Below are 21936 nucleotides of genomic sequence, written 5' to 3'. Positions count from 1 at the left end.
CATGTGAAGAACAGTTCATTGCTTTAAAGAAAGAAAGTTAAAAATAGCATTCAAATGGAAGGAGTTTTGAATAAGAAGCTCTAGGTTCAAGTTCAACTATGACACTATGAGACCTTGAAGAATTTATATAACCTCACTGAACCTCAAATTCTTCATCTGTAACTTAGGGATAAATACTGCCTATATAATTTTATTCACTCATCAGGGACAAATTGCAGGTTTGTTATTAGAATTAAATAACTCAATGAACAAATGCAAAATGGTCTATTAGCGCTACTACCTGGCACAAGGTAGTACTCTACAAGTAGCATTTAGGTAACAATGTCTACAGGTAACATGAATGAGAGAAGTTGGAACAGCATAAGCATATATGTATGCATACACTGCACAAATGGTGAAGATTATGTGCAACTAAAGAAAACATGTTCACAATGAAGGGGATGGATCGGCTGCTAGTCCCAGTTCCAGCCAACTGCTGCTAAGCAGGATTGCAAGCCCAATATTCTAAGAACTGATTTTTCAAGAGAAGCAAGATATCCAAAATTTTATTTGGAATCTCCTGATTTTTCTTTTCTAAATACTATGTGGACCAAACAAAACATTAGGTTCTGTCTATAACCTTTAATCTAGAGGCTGAATTGGGTGGCTCAGTCGTTAAGTGTCTGCCTTCGGCTCAGGTCATGCATGACCCCAGCGTCCTGGGATCGAGTCCCACATCGGGCTCCCTGCTCGGCGGGAAGCCTGCTTCTCCCACTCCCCCTGCTTGCGTTCTCTCTACCGAAAAATAAAAATAAAATCTAAAAAAAAAAAAAGATTTAAAAAAAAAATCTAGAGGCTGAACAAATTCCCAACATCTAATTGTTCCTGCATGCACTGGAGAGAGACAAGGCACTTATTCCGTTTTGTTTTTTTTTTTAATTTTATTTATTTATTTGACAAAGAGGACAGCACAGGCAGGGGGAGCGGCAGAGGGAGAGGAAGAAGCAAGCGGACCCCTGGGATCATGACCTGAGCCGAGGGCAGACGCTTAACTGACTGAGCTACCCGGGCACCCCGAGACAAGGCACTTCTATTTCTGCTAGAATGACAGAATAGATAGCTTAATCAACATGTCACTGAAAATTACAAACATTGGATAAAACCTTTTAAAATCTTTATACATTAATCAATAATCCTGAAGGAAAATAACATCCGATCAAGGCCAAAAACTAAATAGAGAAACTAAAGTATGCAGGGTACTGAAAAAAGCTTTCATTCACCTTCAAGGCATTTTGCCAAACCCTATGAATTTCAGCTTGCACTCAGAAGGCAAATGGGGCCCAAGGTTCAAGAAGCAAAGTCCAGGTGTTACCCAAGAGATAGCAAGGAAAACTGTTTCTTAACCTTGGCACTGAATGCCAACGAGGGGATGGGGGACTATGATTGCAGTAAAACGGTATCTCCCCTGATATTTATAACCATAAGCTGACTCTCACCTAGATTATAGTTTAAATAGCTTCAGGGGTGCCTGGGTGGCTCAGTCGTTAAGCGTCTGCCTTTGGCTCAGGTCATGATCCCAGGGTCCTGGGATCGAGCCCCACATCGGGCTCCCTGCTCCGCGGGAAGCCTGCTTCTCCCTCTCCCACTCTCCCTGCTTATGTTTCCTCTCTCACTGTGTCTCTCTCTGTCAAATAAATAAATAAAATCTTAAAAAAAATAAAAATGAAAATAAAAAAAATAAAAAGCTTCATACTTAGAATTTTGTTTAGGGTAGTCCTAGAATGGTAATATTCCCCACCCATCCTTGAGAAAAGCAAATATAAACCCTCCTCTTCCAGGGGAATCTGCCTTTGATCTAGGCCTAGAACTCTCACAGATAAGGTACCAAAATAAATAAATTCATGGGGCGCCTGGGTGGCTCAGTCAGTTAATCGTCTGCCTTCAGCTCAGGTCAAGATCCCTGGGTCCTGGGATTGAGCCCCACAATGGGCTCCCTGCTTGTGCTCTCTCAAGAGCACTCTCTCTCAAATAAAATCTTTTAAAAATTAACTAATTAATTCACAATTAAAAAAAAAAAAATCACAAAACCCAGAAGGGGGGGAGATCACAAAACCCGGAAGGAAACAAGCCACTCAGAGAAAGATATAGCTGAAACATCAGTTTGCAGAATCAAAACCTCCAAGATTTCCAGATACGGTAATTACTAGACACTTTACTGTTTTACTTTATGGATGATTTAACTACTCCTGTTTCAATTACCTGTATGAATCTCATATCTGTATCTCTAACAGGGATCAATCTCCTAATCTACAACCATAAATATCTAACAACATTCCATCCTGGAAAACCCAAATCTGTCATTCCAAAACAAAATTCATCATCTCTAACATATTCCCATCATAAAATGACACGGTCCTTTTATCTAAGAATGGCCTTCTAGCCTAACTCCTTTCTTTGCCTTTGTTAAAACAGAACACTTCTTTCCAATTCTTGATTTCTATGAGGAATGACTTCCCTAAACACTCCTAGGCTCTTAGGCCACTCCTCACCAAAAAGGTAAATAACTTGGTTACTGGGTAGAGCTAACTCAGGACTACATCAGGACTCTACAGGCAGTGATCTGGATGCACCTGCTCTGTTGACAATAACAATCTACATATCAGGTGGGCCATCCCATGGTCTAGATTGGATAGGTGGGGATAAGAGAATGCGGAGAGTGAGCTAGCCCATTTGACTTTTAAAACTAAATCACATTCTATAATATTCTACAATATCAGTTTTAGCAAAAACAAAGGTAACTCCTCCAAAAGTTACCATATGACCCAGCAACTCAATGCTACACACGTGTGTGTGTGTGTGTGTGTGTGTGTGTGTGTGTTTGTGTGTATAAAATCCTCTTGGGGATGGATAGACAGATACACATACACAGGTACATGTGTGTGCATGCCCAAGAGAATTTAAAACATATGTTCATAAAAACTTGCACATAAATGTTCATACAGCAGTATTATTTATAATGGCCAAAAAGTGGAAATAAACCAAATGTTCAACTTATGAATGGATAAACAAAATGTGGCATATCTACACAATATCCATAATATACAATATTATTATTCAGCTGTAAAAAGGAATGAAGTCCTGTTACATGCTACAACATGGATGAACCTTGAAAGCCTTATGCTAAGTGAAAGAAGTCAGACACAAAAGACCACATATTTGGAAAGTAGATTAGTAGTGACCAAAAGTCCCTAATAAAAATCTTAAAAAACAAAAAAACAAAACCTTCAGCATAAAACCAAATTCTATGCCTTAAAATGGTAAACTTTACAGTATGTGAATTTGTATCTCAGACTAATTTTAGGGGCGCCTGGGTGGCTCAGTCGTTAAGCATCTGCCTTGGGCTCAGGTCATGATCCCAGGGTCCTGGGATCGAGCCCCATGTAGGACTCCCTGCTCAGCAGGAAGCCTGCTTCTCCCTCTCCCACTCCCCCTGCTTGTGTTCCTTCTCTCGCTGTGTCTCTCTTCTGTCAAATCAATAAATCTTAAAAAAAAAACAACTAATTTTAAAAGCAGTAATATTTTTTCATCTGTTGCTTCTTGTTAAATTCCTCAGTTCAGAACTTACGCAAGGGAAAAGGATCTTATATTCTGAGTCCCCCAAAACATCAAAACCCTTAGGATCCCCAATTAGTTACCATTTACTACCAACTCTAGCTCCCAGATATCTTTCTAATCTGCTTTAGCCTCAATGCCTTAGTTTCAGTTTTCTCCATTTTTAATCTAGATTACTGCTCCTAAATGGTGAACCCCAGGCCGGTTAACTGAAAGAACAAACATCTGCCAATCTTCTCCCTACCCAGCAAATGACCAGCAACGTGGAAATCTCACAAAAGAAAGCTAAAGTTCACAGTTCAGTCAGGAAAGTCTCAGTGTCCTCTGAATTACAAACTCACATTTCTGAAGCCAATTATAGTTGAATAATTATATTAACTCGTTCAATTATATCCATAATTTACAGTTTGAGTTGGTGCCAAAAGCACCTTGTAGAATTTTCTCCAAATCCTTTAAAAAATCAACATATAAGAAAGTTTGTGTAAAATGGCACAACCAGAATATGGGTAGTAAAAAACAGCCATTCACTGATGAGTATGCTCCAGTAAAAGCAACTGTACTACATACCATCACCAACACAAGAGTATGGAATTCCTTTTAATAATATAAGCAGTCTTCAAGTGTATATTATATTGAGTTACAGGGGTACCTGGCTGGCTCAGTCAGTAGAGCATGCGACTCTTGATCTCAGGGTTGTGAGTTCGAGCCCCACAGTGGGCACAGAGATGACTTAAAAAATTTTTAATAAAATAAAATAAACTTAATTATAAACTTATTTCCATTTAGGAAGCAGATGTTTAACAAAACAGTAGTATAATAACGCATTATTTGGGAGCCGGAGGTGATGAAGAATTTTGAAAAAGCTCCCAAGAAATTCTTTTTTTTTTTTTTTTAAGATTTTATTTATTGAGAGAGAGAGAATGAGAGATAGAGAGCATGAGAGGGAAGAGGGTCAGAGGGAGAAGCAGACTCCCTGCTGAGCAGGGAGCCCGATGGGGGACTCGATCCCGGGACTCCAGGATCATGACCTGAGCCAAAGGCAGTCGCTTAACCAACTGAGCCACCCGGGTGCCCCGCTCCCAAGAAATTCTTATCTTAATTCTTATTCTCCTCTCTCCCACCGACACAGGAATATAATGCTTTATAGTTTACAAAGAACTTACAACATTCATGACCTTGAGTCAAGACCTAGACTGGAATCCCAATTATGACCTTAGGTATACTGTTAACTTCTCTAAGGCTTAATTTCCTCCTCTCCACAAAAGAGAAGATCCATGCCTCAGTTACAGTGACCATAGCCTGAATGAAAGCATCAGCATAATATCAGAAAAAAGAACTACAAGTTTGTTGAAAATAAATGCTACAGCACTAGAGGTAAGAAACTATTCCTTCTTTTTTTTGTTTTAACTTCTGAACTTAGACCTGTCTTTCAAAAGACTTGAAAGTATAAAATTCACTAGCATCCATGAAGAAACAACCCCTTTGACTCATGTTACTTAACTGAGCATTGTGACTTGTTATACCATTAGTCACAGGTAATTATTAAAGCAGTCAAAGAAATAACCTGTCTTAATCAGCTTGAACAGAAGAAATCTGCCAGAGGAAGGAGTAAGGGGAAAAGAATCCTGCTGAGTGAGTAGCAATCAGCTGCTCATCTCACCTCCACCAGCTACACCTAAAGGCAGTGGCACAGCTTGAGCTAGAAAGTGAGATCTCAGAGTCCTATGCTCTCAGAAAGCAATTAAAATCATGTCAGAATGATCAATTCACCGCGGGAGAATTAAAGGAAGACGAGAGGCCAAACTTAACTCTGGAGAACTAATAGATAATTAAAAGAAGAGGAACTAGTTTAAAATAAAAATAACTTGAGAAAATTGTACTGGAGATGGCTGCAAGTGATTTAATGCACAGAAAGGCAACATGTCGATTAAGATGGACACACACTGAAAAGAATATTGGCTTTCATTAGAAGATCATTAATAGTATAAAGGGTGGGTTTTGTGTCCTAGTGAAAGCAAAAACAGACTGCAAAAGGTTAAGAATTAGGGGAGGGGAAACAGAGGTTTAGCTACAAATTATATAAAATGAAGATAAATGTGAAGTGCAATAAGGTCAAGCAGAGAGGAATAGATTAAGAAATCACAGAAGGTGAAGAATATGTTAGAACGTTCATCACACTGTATCCCCCATTACCCTGTTTTCTTCTTCACAGATCTTGCCACCAACTGATAACGACTTCTGTTTTACTGTTTCTTCCCCACTGGAATGCACATAAAAGTTTGTTTCATTCTGTTACATCTCCAAAACCTGGTATTTACAGTTAGCTGTCACGTTTGTTCAATATATGAATAAACCAGGTTCCTCAAGAGCTGGAAAAAGAGAGTACACTTCAAATAAGAACAAGATCTGACTGAAAACTCACCAGACCTTTTAAATAAAGTCTTCCATCAAATACTTCTCCCTACCTCAAGGCAAATAATTTAGAACCAATCCGTAGTTAGAAGAGCAAGTTAAGTGTCCAGAATATATGAAGAACTCTTAAAACTCAATAATAAAAAGATAACCCAATTTAAGGGCGCCTGGGTGGCTCAGTCGTTAAGCGTCTGCCTTCAGCTCAGGATGGAGCCCCGCATCAGGCTCCCTGCTCCGCGGGAAGCCTGCTTCTCCCTCTCCCACTCCCCTTGCTTGTGTTCCCTCTCTCACTGTGTCTCTCGCTGTCAAATAAATAAACAAAATCTTAAAAAAAAAAAGATTTGGGGATACAGCTCATAGGTAGAGCATTTGACTGCAAAAAAATGGGCAAAGATAAAAGTTACTAAGATCTACAAATGTCCAATAAGCACATGAAAAGATTAGTCATCAGGGAAATGCAAATCAAAACCACAATGAGATACCAGTGCAGCCACTTCAGAAAACAGTTGAGCAGTTTACTAAAAAGTTAAAGAGAGAGTTACCATATGACACAGCCATTCCACTCCTAGGGTATATACCAAAGAAATGAAAACATTCATTCACAGAATAATCTATACACAAATGTTCACAGCAGCATTAAATCATAACAGCAAAAAAGTGAAAACAATCCAAATGCCCACTAGCTGATGAATGGATAAATAAGATGTGCTATATCCATACAGTGGAATAGTAGTTGGCAATAAAAAAGGAATGATAACATGCTACAACATGATCCTTGAAAACATGCTAAGTGAAAGAAGCCAGTCACAAGACTACATGATTCCATTTACATCAAATGTCCAAAACAGGCAAATTTCTATTAGTAGTTACACTGTGGATCAACAGTTACATTAAATTAGATTAGTTTCTTAGGGTCTGAAGAGTGGGGGAGTAAAGGGGACTGACTGGGTATGGGATTTCTTTCAGAGAGGAAAATGTTCTAAAATTAGACTGCAGTGATGGTTACACAACCCTGTGAATACATTAAAAAACATTGAATTTCACCCTTTAAATAGGTGAACTGTACAGTATATGAATTCTATCTCAATAAAGCTTTTAAAAAAAGAGCAAGTTTAGAACTCCATCACACAAATGTTCTTGTTAAGTTCCTGCTTCTTCCCTCACTAGTGCCACAGGAGCCACCCCCAACCCCCAAACTGGAACAGGAAAGGGAGAGTAAAAGTAATGACTTCACCAGAAAGCAACGCTACTAGAGCAGTATTCTCAAATCTATAACCCCCTGAACCCCTGAAGTGGTTCAGGAAAGTTTGCTGGTGAGTTCCACTATTTCCAAACCATACCATCTATTAATTAAACATGTTTAATGAAGATACACTTATGGTTCATAAAAAAAAGAATTTATACAAAATTCTACAGAAAAACATTCTACTAGTATCTACAAATCAACTATTTAGGTTATACCTCTCTCCTCCTAAAACAAAACCAAGACCAGGTCTTGTTATTCTCTAAAACAGAATATGAAAAATGCCTGCCAAGCAACAATCGGCTTTAGCTTTTTAAGACTGTTTTAAGACTAAAGAGTCTGAACTAACTGCCTCTTTCCCCTCCATAGTTTAGGTCTGGTGTCAATCAAACAGGTGGTAAATGTGGGGGGAGTGGAGCTTCTTGGCCAAACATCACAGAGCTATAGCTTCTCCCAAACCCCAAACCTTACTTCCTGCAATTTATGTAAACAGATCACAGGCCACCCTCTTCAAACCAAATCATAACCCAAGCAAATAACACAGGATTCTATTTCTGGGTCTGTCATTAACCCACGGATAATCCTGAAGCTTCAGTCTCTCTACTTTGCTCAATAACTTAACCACAATTTCCGGTCCCAAGATCATATTATGTGGTCTAATAAAGAACTTTTTCCCAATTTATAGATTTGTTTTTATGGAAAATCTGACAAAAACATATTAAATTAAATCATATTATATGTTTAAGTCACTTCTATTGAATGTACATGAAATACGAAAAATTCAAAAGACTGTTCACTCCAAAAATGTTGAACTCTTCTATTTTAAACTTTTAAAGGTATTCACTAAACAGAGAGAATAAGCTTTCAGAGGGCTGGAGGGTTTTGAGGCTTTAAATTTAAACTGAGTTATATTTAGAAAGCCAAGATGCCACCTCTCTGGATCCTGTATCTTTATCTTGGGCATTTGATTCATGTGCTTTGCCTGGTGTAATTCAAAGCAAGAGATCCTACCATATCCCTGAAAAGTAAACTGAACATATCAGAATGTACTGATTACCAGAGGAATGTCACGCTGTATTGCAACTGAAAAGATGGGAAGCTACAGTCTCCCACTGCTAGAGCTGTTCAACAAAATAAAAAATTACCTGTCTGGTCCCCAAATCCAGTCTACAAACCACTGCCAACTTTATAAAAACCAATTCTAATAACCCATTCCTGAAAACCTTGACTCAAGAGTCTAGGGTGAAACCTAGGGAATCTGTTAAATAAAAGTATCTCAGGTGATTCTGATACACAGCTTAATTCAGGAACTATTGGTTTAGGACAAGGATAGCAGAAAGGTTTCATATCATTTACCAATTATGCTCAATAGATAATAGCTACCTCAAGTGCTACACTGAGGAGGTCATGTCTAAAAACAACCAGTAATTATAGTAGTTTGCCATGGACAAAGTGATGGGGAAGTGGCCACATGCAAACCACATTATCTATCTGTGATTCAGACCACTGAAAGGTTAAGGCGGCTTCTGGGGTAAGAGAAAAAGAGACTTAGATCTGGATTATTTACTTTTAACTGGCAAAAGCTTTAGCTGACTCTGGGAGGGTAGGAGGCAGCAAGAATAGGCCCACTGGCATATGTACCAATACTCTCCATAAGTACTTACTAAGCTTTTCTCTCTCAAATAAATAGATAAAATCTAAAAAGAAAAAAAAAAAGAGCACCTCTCTCTCTCAAATAAATAGATAAAATCTAAAAAGAAAAAAAAAAGAGCACCTGCGTGGCTCAGTTGGTTAGGCGTCTACCTTCAGCAAAGGTCATAATCCCAGGGTTCTCAGCAGGGAGTCTGCTTCTCCCTCTCCCTCTTCCCCCCCTGCTCGTGCTCCCGTTCTCTCTCCCTCCCTCCCTCATTCTCTCACTGATAGATAAAAAAATCTTAAAAAAAAAAAAAAAAAAAAAAACCGCTTCCCAGTATTACAGAGAGAAAAAAAGACAAGGCTTCTGCTCTCAAAATGCCAATAATCTTGTTTGAAAAATGAAAATTCTGCATAATTATATATAAATTTAGTTTAAAAAAAAAAAGGTTGTGCTTTGAGTTCCATGTTAGGTAAAGGTGGGAGCTAGTGGGAAGACTGAGTACCAAGCAAAAACAGTATAATTTAGGTTGATTCAAGAGGAAATCAACTGGGGGGGGGGGTGTCTCATCAATACATGACTAAAGTAATGGGTTAAGACTCCCCTGGTAGCATTTTCCGGGGCGGGGGGGGGGGGGGGACAGGGGGAGGCTATACAATCAAGGCATGACACTGGAAGGCAAATAATCTGCTTTGTATTGTTTTATATGCATCTGTCTCTAACATTGGATTACTGGCTCTTAGTGGGCCAGGTACATGTCAAACTAACCTTTGGGGGGGGGGCCTGGATGGCTCAGTAGGTTAAGCATCTGCCTTCAGCTCAGGTCATAATCCCAGGGTCCTGGGATCAAGCCCTGCATCGGGCTCCCTGCTCAGCATGGAGTCTGCTTGTCCCTCTCCCTCTGGCTCATTCTCTCTCTCTCAAATTAAAAAACTTAAAAAAATTAAATACTTAAGCAAAAAAAAAAGACAGTTGAGGAATATGTGGCAAATAGCTTAATGATGGTCAAATCTGTGATGTATGGGGATTCATTATATTTTATCTACTTTTGCAAATGCTCAGCAATGCACTTATGGACTTTCCTGTTACTTGGTCAAGTCCAGCACTGTACAATTAATTCTTTTTCTTTTCTTTCTCAGATTTCAGGAAGCTTAAGAATGACTAGTACTTCTGAAGAAAACAGCCTAGACTCAATCAGAAGAAAACCGGCATTCATTTGTTAGCTCTACTAATAGGAAATCTTTCTGAATCTACTCAAAGAACTTCTTGTAAATTAATATGAGAACTGAACATGAGCCAAGAGAGTGACTCAGCTGCTAAAAGGAAACAAAATACAATCTTAAACTTCATTAAAAGAATAGTATCCAGATCAAGGAGGGTAGCAGTCCCATGCACTCTTTACTAGTTCACAAATGGAGTATTGTGCTCTGTTTTGAGCATCACATTTTAAAAAACACTTACAAGCTAGAATGCTTGCAGGGAGAGATATCAGACTAGTGAGGAGTTTAGAAGCCAAATGTCAAGTGCAGAATGTCTGAAAAAAGTGGGTGTGTTTAGTGTGGAGAAGAAAACACTTCCCAGCCTTCCTTGTCACCTCAACGACAGAGACCCCCAGTGTAATATTTTCCAGAGGATTTCAAGAGTATTAATAGGCATTCCATTGTCAGATAAGTTTGAGACAAACATTTTTTTCTCTAACAGACTTATCAAAATGTTCAATATCCTCAAGTGCTTTATGATTCCTCAGGAAGGATGTTCAGTATTTCCCAAAAGGAACCCTTTATTCATTCATTCAACAAAAATTCACCAAGCCCCAATTATCTGCCGAACATTCCAAGTGCTGGGGATACAATGAACATTTTTAATATTCTGGAGGATACTTTGTGAAACAGACAATCTGAACCTCTTGCTACTCCTCTAACTTGCACTGTGCTCCCCTATCTCTAGGTTTTTTATTATGCTGTCAGCCTAGAGGGTCCATCACTAATCTTAATTCAAACATTATCTCCTCCACAAAGCTTTTCTGATCACAAGCAAAAACTTGCTTTTCAACAAGCTGGTGGCTCCTTCTCTGTATCAGTTCTTTGTGAACAGACTATGCCTCTTAATTACCTTCAGATCTCTCATAATGCCCAGGACAGTGTCTTGCACGCACAGGTGTTCAAGAAATATTTGCTGAATGAATCATCACTGAAATATCTGAAGGATTATCTTGTTAAAGAACACAAACTAGGTCTCTACTGTTCCACAGAGAACGAAGAAAGAGATGAAGTTAAAGGAAATTTTACATCAATTAGAGCTAACGACAGTCTACCTTACAGGTATCAGTGACTACAGGTGTTCTAAGAGTAGCCAAATAAGTATGTATCAAGTGCTTTAGTGGGAAATCTCGATGGCCTGAACGAGTAACTCTTAAAATTTAGGAACTACTGTATTTCTCACCATATTAGACAAAAGAAAACTTCTTGATATGATATATTTGTATCAATATTAAAATTCTAGGGGCACCTGGGTGGCTCAGTCAGTTAAGCATCTGACTCTTGGTTTTGGCTCAAGTCATGGTCTCACAACGGTCATGGATCAAGCCCCAAGTCGACTCCCTGCTCAGTGCAGAGTCTGTTTCAGATTCTTTCTCCCTCTCCCTCTGTCCCTCCCAAGAGCATGCTCGAGCTCTCTCGCACTAAGAAATAAAATCTTTCAACAAAAATTCTTAAAATTAAACTTAAACATGAAATATCCTTTCATTTACAACTATAGTGAATATATAATATGCCTGTTAATGTCATTTACAGTGCTAAGTACAGAGGATAAATAACAAAAAGACACTGTCTATCCTAAAAGAGTCAATACAAGATTGCTCCCAAAGCAAATCTGAATACCTAGGTATTTACCTCAATAAGATAATGCTCATTAGATGAGGAAATTCTTTAGATAAACGATTTTGAATATTTTGCAGAGAAATAACTATGAAGTCATTAGCTCCTCTTAAAGCCATCTACTGACACCACTAAATACATTTAAGTTCTTCAAAAAACAAAGCTAGCCACTCTACCTTTTTAGTTAAAAACTAGAAAAACAGAAGAAATTCCAGGATACCTCCATATGCCAAGGATTATCTCTGCAGTGTCTCTCCCAAACTAAAAGCTGTAGTCTTTGCTGGCAAGCACCCTGTCTTTTACTTGTGTCCCCGGCATTTAGTACAGTGCCCAGGACACAGCAGATGGTGAATAAATGTGCAAACAAGTGAGAGAAATCAATGAGTCCAATGTCCCTGGATGAAAACAGTACCTTAAAGAAGCACTAACAAATGGTTTTTCTTATTAGAAATCTGCCAAAGGGGGCGCTTGGGTGGCTCAGTTGTTAGTCTGCCTTCAGCTAAGGTCATAATCCCAGGGTCCTGGGATCGAGCCCCACATCGGGCTCTGCTCCGCAGGAAGCCTGCTTCTCCCTCTCCCACTCCCCCTGCTTATGTTCCTTCTCTCACTGTGTCTCTCTGTCAAATAAATAAAATCTTTAAAAAAAAAAAAAAGAAAGAAAGAAAGAAACCTGCCAAAGATATGGTAGCATACAAGTAGATTTTAAGTCTAGTTTTCATTATAAACTGGAGTGCTACTTTTAGGTTACTTATTGATAAGTAATTACTGTAAGTAAACCTAAGGCCTTGGTTGCTTCTAAGGAACTAAAATTAATTCCTTAATCAGGAGAGCTAAATGACCAAATTGTTATGCAAAGAAAAATCCAAAACACTTATTACACCCACAACTTGACCGATAGACTATAATGAAATAATTATCAAACTGATTTATTAACATAACTGCCTAAAAAGCAAAATATTTTTGATAGCACTAAGTGTTTTTCTTTTTTAAAGATTTTATTTACTTATTTGTCAGAGAGAGAGAGAGAGTGCGCGAGTGAGCACAAGGAGGGGGAGTGGCAGGCAGAGGGAGAAGTAGGCTCCCCACTGAGCAAGAAGCCCGATGCAGGACTCCATCCCAGTACCCTGGGATCATGACCTGAGCCGAAGGCAGACACTTAACCAACTGAGCCATCCAGGTGCCCCAACACCAAGTGTTTAAACTGCTCTTCAAAAGTGCTATGATTCACATTTTTTTTAATTCTCTAAATTCTCATTCTAAATTCTCACACATGTTTAATTCTTCTGATTATAAAAACGGTATAGGCTCATTGTAGAGAACTCAAAAAATATAAACGCGTTCAAAGAAGAAAATAAAGACTACCCATTGCGATGCTTTCTTTCAGTCTTTTTTTTTTTTTAAAAGATTTTATTTATTCATTTGAGACTCAGAGATAGAAAGAGAGCATGAGCAGGGGGAGAGGAAGAGGGAAAAGCAGGCTCCCCGCTGAGCCAGGAGCCCAATGTGGGGCTCAATCCCAGGACCCCGGGATCATGACCTGAGCCGAAGGCAGACGCTTAATGACTGAGCCACCCAGGCGACCCTCACAGTCTTTTTTCCTGTGCAGTTATAACTTCTTTATATACTATCACTCTTCCTACCCACTGGGCAAGAGACAACAGACTCACACTATGACAGTAACCCTAGCTCCCTTAGTAGATTCATGTTCCAGGTACATTTTCTTAACATCTACGTGTTATAGATGTGTACTTCCATAAGATAAGACCAAATCTGCTATTTTCTCATTCTTAAAAGTATCCCTTCTGATTCTGTCTCCTCCTTGCTTCCAGAATTCTACAAAGACAAAAAAAGCAAACTCAAGTAAAAATACATCCAATGACTGGAAATGGACCCAAATTTAACAAGGGAAGAAGCTGTTCTCAATAGGTTTATGTCCCTTAGTCTGGTATTATCACAAGTTCTGCTGCAAGTAGCCCAGGTCCTTTGGGGTCCATAACCTTTCATTTCTACCTCAAAAATCCAAAGTATGTTCTTCACAAAAACGTTGTCAGTTTTCTATAAAGAGTACAAGACCAGAAACAGAATGCACAATCTTGGTTCCTGTCTCTGCTCTATTGAACAACTTGAGTAACACTAAGTCTTAGCTTTTATCTCATTTTTTCCATTTGTCAGTAAGCGTATTACTTGCCCTACCTCTATTACTGGGCTGTTGGGAGGTTCCAAAATCCAACAGATCAGAGAAAATGCTTTTCAAAAAGTATTATTCCAATTATAAGATGGGTATTTTTCCAAAACACACATCCCCTGTAATAACACACATGACTTCCCCACATATGCAAAATGCCTTTTCTGATGGTGATTACTATGTATATATATGGTGGGACAATACCATCAAGACCTCCTTACACAGTAGGTAGACAGGTAAAGCATGTTATAGATATGCAGACCCAACCACACTAGCAGAAACTGATGCCATGTATTATTCATCTCTTGCTATGACAGTCAGTCAACCTGCTCCTGACGACAGCATATTTGACTGTTGTGTCAATATTTCCCAAAGTTCTACAGCCAAGCCACAGAAACTTTAGTCATTTTTTAACAATTTAATAAGCACCCACATACCCACCAACCAAAATCTAGGATCTTAACGATAACTTATTTTTAACATATTGCACTCCCCTCTCAGTCCCATCTCTCTGTAAGCAAACAATCTGAAATTATTAGCGAGTTCTAACAGTCTGCCCCCCTCATCCATTCCCCTCACAAATCTGTGTCAACATACAGTAAGGGCAGGTCTCTAAGAAAAGTTCCAATCCCAACTTCTGAGATCTCTGATAAGGTAACATCAACACTATATCAATCAGATCAATCTTATTTCCTTGATATCACTATACCACTGGGCAGGATGCTGTCCAATAGGTGAATTCAGTTACAGCTTTTAGCTATGTACTCCAGAAAAAAAGTTTAGCTGAAAGTTTACTGGGTAGTCTCCTTCAAATATAGGATCATCCTGGAATAATGGATCAACTCTTCAGTGACCCTCTCCCATATGTGACCTAACTCTTCACGACCCTCTCTACATGTGAAGATAATGAAAAAGTAGCCAATACTATGCTACAGTTTGAATGTTTCTGTCCCCCCTAAAATCCACATGTTGAAATCCTAACCCCCAAAAATGATGGTATTTCAAAATGGTCTTTGGGAGGTGCTTAGATCATGAGGGTAGAGCCTTCACGAATGGGATTAGTGTCCCATAAAAGACGCTCCAGAAGGATCCCTTGCACCTTCTACATGTGCCAGCTCTGAACCAGGAAGGGGCCCTTCACCAAAAGGCAACAATGCTAGTGCCTTGATCTTAGACTTTCCAGCCTCCAGAATTGTGAGCAATAAATTTCTGTTACTTATAAGCTACCCATCTGTGGTATTTTGTTATAGCAGCCCAAATGGACTAAGACAGCCAACATGCAAAGTTTATAGAGACTCTCTCCAAAAACTCCCACACAAGGATTTTCCCCACCCCTAAACTATTAGCATTCAACTCAGAAGAGAGTCCTCTAAGATTAGTTCCAACAACAGTTCCTCTTATTGCATTCCATAAGCGTGAGTCCATTACAGACTACTTCACCCATTGATGATGGGAAAGAAGTCAGATAGGGCAGTGTCAATGTAGGTCTGATTATACCAAAACAAAATCACTTCAGATTTATGCTAAAATCTTAAAGCAACCAGAGTGGTTTGGTAACTATTAGAATCTATGCTTATTAAATGTGTCAAAGTAAGAGTTCTTACTGAATATGGTCCTAATTAAATCATATTCTTATTTATCCTATTTTATCTTGTTACAGTACAAAAGTTTGACACCATATATGAGTCTCATTTGCTTTGTTTCAGTTACTTAGTCTCAATTCTATAAGTAATAACCATTTTGAAAGACATCACATTCTCAAGTTATCAGTTGACATGTCAAATAGAATAGAAGCTGAAGGTACCTAACCACAAAAGGTTACTTAAAATAAGTAGAATACCACTGTTATAAATATAAATACAACATCTGGTTCCATATAACAAAGCTATTTCCATATCCCAACAGATGGCCCACAGTAATAATGCTTTGCTGATCTGGTTATAACAAATTCTATTAAATCCAAAATCCTGTATAGCAGATGCCTTTTCCAATTTCAGTATAAGTCAATCTCTTTAACCAAAACACTGTGCTTTGGTTCTTGTTATTTGTGCACTAAAATCCAATTATGCCAATTAAGATGATCAAATTTTTTTGACAGTTATAAAATGCCACTGTGGTGTTTTCTGAGTTTTCAAGTGAAGGAGGGTAGAGTACCTCTATCTAGGACTGAAATACTAACTGTTGAAAATGGAAAACAAAAATTTAGTTATAGGATGGCTGAGGAGAGGTAAAAGTGAGTTTTGGCTGTCTCAAGCCAAGGTTCCTGAACAGCAGCAATGTGGAAAGCTAAGTGACTAACAAAGCCAACAGTGAAGAGCACTGAAAATAATGCAATTTCTGAGCTGAAAGGCTATTAGGAAGGACAAACAAAAAGTGTACCTGAAAGCATAAACAACATCTCTGTACACTGCAGTATCGGGTTCACAGTTTTAAAAAATGTGGACACAATGTCAACTGTAATTTTGCTGTTTGCTTCCCCAACACACTCAAAATCCAATCTTCATATTCTCATCATGCCCTTACTTGAAATATTACCCTCTATTAACTCATAACACAGTAAGCAGTACAATGTAGTGATTAACAGCCACTGAGTTCTGAAAATAGACTGCAGGCGTTCAAATCCTGCCTCTTTCCATCCCTAGCCATACAACCTCAGGCAAGCTACTTAATCTCTCTGTGCCTGTTTCCTCTCTGTGCCTGTAAAATTGATAAAAATAAAATCTACCTTTTAGAGTTGTTATGAGAATTTTATGAATAAAAAATGTAAAGTACTCAGAATACTTTTGGACCCATAGTAAGGCTTCAGAAAATGCCACTATCATCATCACATAAATACCCACTGATGTTCTGAAGAAAAGGTAGGAATATGAAATGACTTACCTAAATCAAACAGCAAACAAGTGACAGAATCTGGTTAAAACACACACACACACACACACACACACACACACACACTTCATTTTAAGTCCTGAAGATTAAACATTAAAAATTACTGATTCACTAAGGAAATTTCCCAGCCCCTCCTTCACATAGGAATCCTTTAACTTAGAACAGCAGCACAGAGTAGTAGAAATAGCAATGAACATGGACTAAGAAGATCCAAAGCTCCATTACTGATTTAGATACACAATCTTGGGCAAGTCACTTAATCTAAACTTCAAATTGCTCATCTTAAAAAATACTTTGCCCACATCACAGGGCTGTTGTGAAATGAAATGATGTATGAGAAAATTTATGTAAACCATAAACACTACATGAATGTTCAGGGGCCATGTCTTACTCATTTTTATATCCCCAATGCCTAGAGGAATGCACAGCAGAGGTTACACTCTAAAAGAAAAGCCATAGGAGGAGTGAAATTGGCAGGGTGAGGATTAAGATGAAGAAAGGAAAAGGTTTTTACAAGAATAAGAAACCCAAATGTCCAACTAATGAATGGATAAACAAAAGGTAGTATAGCCATAGAATGGAACATTCGTCAGCAATAAAAAGGAATGATACTGATACAAACATCAAGACGGATAACCCTTGAAACAGTATGCTAAGTGAAAGAACCCAGACACAAAAGACCATATGTTGCATGATTCCACCTACATGAAATGTCCAGAACAGGGTACAGACTTTCTTTCTGGGGATGATGAAATGACTGAAGAGGACTGTGGTAATGGGTGCACAACTTAATATACTAAAAACTGCTGAACTATATACTTTAAATAAGTGAACTATATAGTATGTGAATTATACCTCAAAAAAACTTTAAAAAAAGAGTAAGAAAAAAAGTTTGTGAGAACAGTTAAAGTATAAAATCACTAGCTTTAGAATACATTTGTTTCTTTCTTAAAGAAAGAAAGAGAGTTTCCTGATATTTGAGTATCTCTGACATGTAGACAAGAAAGAATGAGATTGGTGGAAGAATTAGGAGAAAATACTTAAAATTACCACACCAGGGGTGCCTGGGTGGTGCATCTGCGTTAAGAGTCCGACTCTTGGTTTCGGCTCAGGTCGTGATCTCAGGTTGGGAGATGGAGCCCTGCATCAGTCTCCCCGCTGAGCGCAGAGTCTGCTTGAGACTCTCTCTCCCTAGCCCCTAAAATAAATAAATAAATCTTTAAAAAAAAAAAAAAAATTACCAAACCAGACCATAATGTCTCTACAAATCCTTCTGTGGAAAACAAATCTGACATCTATTCTTATCCTTCCTTTCAAAATTCTAAGGTTAAAAATTACTTCCCATCCTAGTTCAATAGTCTTTTCATCATGATGATTGTTTCTGAACTCCCAGACTACCTTTGATACTATCAGCCACAGTACCTCTCCTATCTTTGGCTTCTATAGCAATGATGTACTTCCTGGTTCTTCTCAGAATGTTTACCTGTTAGTCTATAAGGTCACCCAAAATTCCAAACCTTGAAGCTCTTTCACCATCATACTACTAACTTCCCATCACTCATCTACTCACCTGTTTTTTACTACCATCTACACAGCCCTCTGGTCAGTGAACAATCTACATTTTCATCTCTATTAATCCTATAACAATGTACTACAGATACTTCAGATACTTCAATCTTACTCTAGTCAATTCTTCATTGTCTTCACTAAGGCTGGGAAGCAGTAGTGGCTCAACCAAAATAATTCCTATGCTATTTCTATGTGGCTTTGCAATGTGGGGTACATTTTTTTCTTCTGAATAGATCTGTTTTTCTAATTGTTTTGCTTAAACTAGTCTTCATTTCCAGAGTCAAACCAGCAAGGAGAAAAGGCCGTCAGGACTGGCAGGAAACTAGCCTGCTACTGAAAAACTGATTGTACCCCATCTAATGTTGCCCATAACCAATCTTAGCTCATTTTCCTTCACAGTGATACTTTCCTAATTTCCTATTATCAGTCATCCTCCCAGGACTCCAGGCTTTTATCTTTTAATGCTTTTTTTGTTTTCTTCCCTTTGTCCACAATCATCACTAAGTTCAAATTAATTTTTACTCACACATTCATCTTATTATATATCCTATGCTTCTTCCTTAGGACAGTGTAATTTAATGATTAAATGCAAAAGCTCAAAGATGAGCCTGCCTGGCTTCAAATCCTGGCTCTGCAGCTTACTCTCTACGGGATTTGGGGCAAGTTACCTAACCTCTCTGTAACTCAGTTTTTTCATAGGAATAGTTAAGACCTTTGAGAAGATTTTGAGATAAATACATGTAAAGAGTTTAGAACAATGCCTGGCATACAGGAAACACTCAATAAATGTAGTTATTATTTTATTCCCATAATCATTACCTTATATCAGACTCTCACCTTATTCCTAAAATTCTCCAAGACCATTCTAGTCAGTCTCCTCACTCCAGAACACTCAGTTAATACAGAACCTTCTTCAGGGACAATAGGCATTATCTTATTCCCAATCTTTAGAACCCAATATGGTACCCCATCAAACTAAACCTTACATCCGTGACAGGTCCTCCACCAACACTACTCACCAATCCTGAACCCATATATTACTATTACCGATACAGATTCTCTATACAGGTCAACCTACTTGCTATCTTTTTTTTTTTTTTTTTTTTTAAGATTTTTATTTGTCAGAGAGAGCTCAAGAGTACAAGCAGGGGGAGCAGAAGGCAGAGGGAGAAGCAGGCTCCCTGCTGAGCAAGGAGCCCGATGATGCAGGACTCAATCCCAGGACTCTGGGATCATGACCTGAGCAGAAGGCAGACACTTAACTGACTGAGCCACCCAGGCATCCCTTGCTATATCTTTTTATACACTGTCACTTCTTTACCTCTGTAAATACTCCTTCACTCTCCTGGAATACAGCTCCTCCCCTTTGAAAATTCCTGTCTTTTGCAAATCTCACTTATACCTTTGAGGTTGGCCACATTGTTGTCCCAACCAGGAGTGTGATGTTACTTAGTAATTTATGAATATGTATGTTACACGTTGTTTCCCCAAAGTTGAAACATTTATAGAGACCACATATTTTATTCCTTATCTCTTCATACAGACTACTTCACACACAGCACAGTATTTTGCAGAAGTATACAAATGCTGACTTACTAAATAATAATCAGAATAATCAGAATAATAAGAAAAAGTCTCTATTTTCCACTGCCCCACCCATACTTAGCATGATAAAAGCAGACAGAATCTGTATTTAAATATCTTTATTTTGCATAGAGGAATATACTAACAATTGTACCACATAAAAGGAATACACACACACACACGCACACTCAAAGAGAACACACAATGTAAAAAACAAATCAAGAAAAAGTGAGCATGCTAGCCAACTTGGAATCTAAAAAGTGACTTCAAAATATTAAGATTTTTTTATTTCACCCAAACTAATGAACCAAAAAGAGCCAAAACAAAGATGTCCTGACCCCATCCAACAAATACCTCATAAAAGCATGAAAAGTCCCCAGTATAACAAAAACCAATACCAAGATTCACCTCACCTCCAAAAGACACAAAAAGAAAACAAAAATCCTCAGGTTTATAATAAAAACAAACAAAAAACTTAAAAACTTCAACCACATCCATATATGCCACCCAAACAGAAAAATGAAGGGAGTTACTGCTTTTCTATAAATATTTGCTATGGTCTAGGAGGAATAAGGCTTCTCTCACTGCTACTGTAGCCTGCTCCCTGTTAAGGGAGCAATCTGTGGTCACACAAGAGGGAAACACAAGAAACTGGAAACCTTAACCTGGAACGGACATTAAGGAAAGAAACTACCCAAAACCCGTTTCAAAACCAGTTTCAAAAAACAGAGTAGCGTAAAGATATTCAACAGAAAAAGAGCAAAAGTGAAATAAAAGAGCTCCCACGAAATATGTGTCTCAGTGAAACTATCTAGTACCGCGTTCCAAGTAAAGAGCCATGCATGTAATACTTTCATAACATGCACTCGTTTCACTGGGAAGCAAAATAGAAGAAAAAAATAAACGTCAGGAAAAGACAAAAAAGATGCCCACCAAACGCCAACTGCCGAGCCAGCCCAACTCAGCTCATTCAGGAATCCAACCAGAAGCAACAGAGACGTGAACCACACAACACAGAAAGGAACCTTTGCCAACCAAACACGCAAAAAGTAGAACGGAGAAGTGAAAACTACACACCTCAGTGCATCAGCAGCAAGAGCACACTCTTTTGGATTAAGCAACAGAGAAAAGAACGATAACAGCTAAAAGCAGAGGAGGAAAGAGGTCTATGAAACTAAGCCCTGCCATGTCCCCTGCTGGTCTCAATTTCAGGGAGTACAACTCTTGCTTCTCCAGCTAACCAACAGTCGGCCTCAGCAAAGCAAACTGACCCTAGCACCTTCCACGCCACGGGCGGAAATCACAGAGGAAAAACCACCGCGTAAACCTCCCTCTTCACCAGCTGCAAAAAATGGAGGGGGGAGGGGGGAGACACCCTACCACGTGGGCAGGATGCAACACACACAGGACAGCAACACGTCCGCATGGAACGGCTGCCTCTGCCCCAATGCCGGCAGAGGACACGGCGTCAGGATGGGTGGGAACGGAGGCCCCTCGCACGGGCCTCAACCCGAAGGGCACCCCCGAGGCTCGAGGTACTGCCCGCCTCGCCGGCCGAAAATCACCCCCCAAGCTTGAGGGGAAGAAGCTGCATCGTGCTGAGGTAGGGGGCCAGCCCAGGCCAAGGGGCAGGTCATTGAGAGGAGGAGACGGCCGCTGTCCTCGGACTTGGCGCCCCTGGGAACCCCGTCTGGCTCCCCGAGCCCCGCCTGGGGGAGGGGCGGGAGGGGCGGGAGGCGCGGAGCCGCCGCTTCCCGGCTGAGGGGCAGCAGCAGCTGAGGAGAAGCGCCGCGGGGGAGGGAGGTACCCAGCCCTCGCCACCCGCCAGGCCCCAGCCGGGACCCGGGCCCCCTGCCCCGCCCGCCGCCCGCCCGCAGCGCGGCGCGGCCGAGAAGGGAGAGGGCGTCTCGCGGAGGGCAGCCCCTGCCTCCGTCCCGGGAGATGCCCCAGCCCC

The 21936-nt window shown here is 39.5% G+C and overlaps 1 protein-coding gene and 1 long non-coding RNA gene across 6 annotated transcripts in view; one reads left to right on the top strand and one right to left on the bottom strand.

The window, feature by feature from the left end:
• Positions 1–21936, bottom strand: part of FOXJ3 (forkhead box J3) — a 145364-nt gene that overhangs the window by 123191 nt on the left and 237 nt on the right. The window lies entirely within an intron of this gene.
• The window catches only part of LOC118527416 (uncharacterized), a 50876-nt gene continuing 49882 nt past the window's right edge, over positions 20943–21936 (top strand). Inside the window, exon 1 of the long non-coding RNA XR_013448219.1 lies at positions 20943–21585. This is a non-coding gene — a long non-coding RNA (uncharacterized LOC118527416). The remainder of the gene's footprint in view (positions 21586–21936) is intronic.

Source organism: Halichoerus grypus, chromosome 5, assembly GCF_964656455.1.
Source record: "Halichoerus grypus chromosome 5, mHalGry1.hap1.1, whole genome shotgun sequence".
Taxonomy (NCBI): Eukaryota; Metazoa; Chordata; class Mammalia; order Carnivora; family Phocidae; genus Halichoerus; species Halichoerus grypus.
This window is presented reverse-complemented; position numbering and strand designations above follow the sequence as displayed.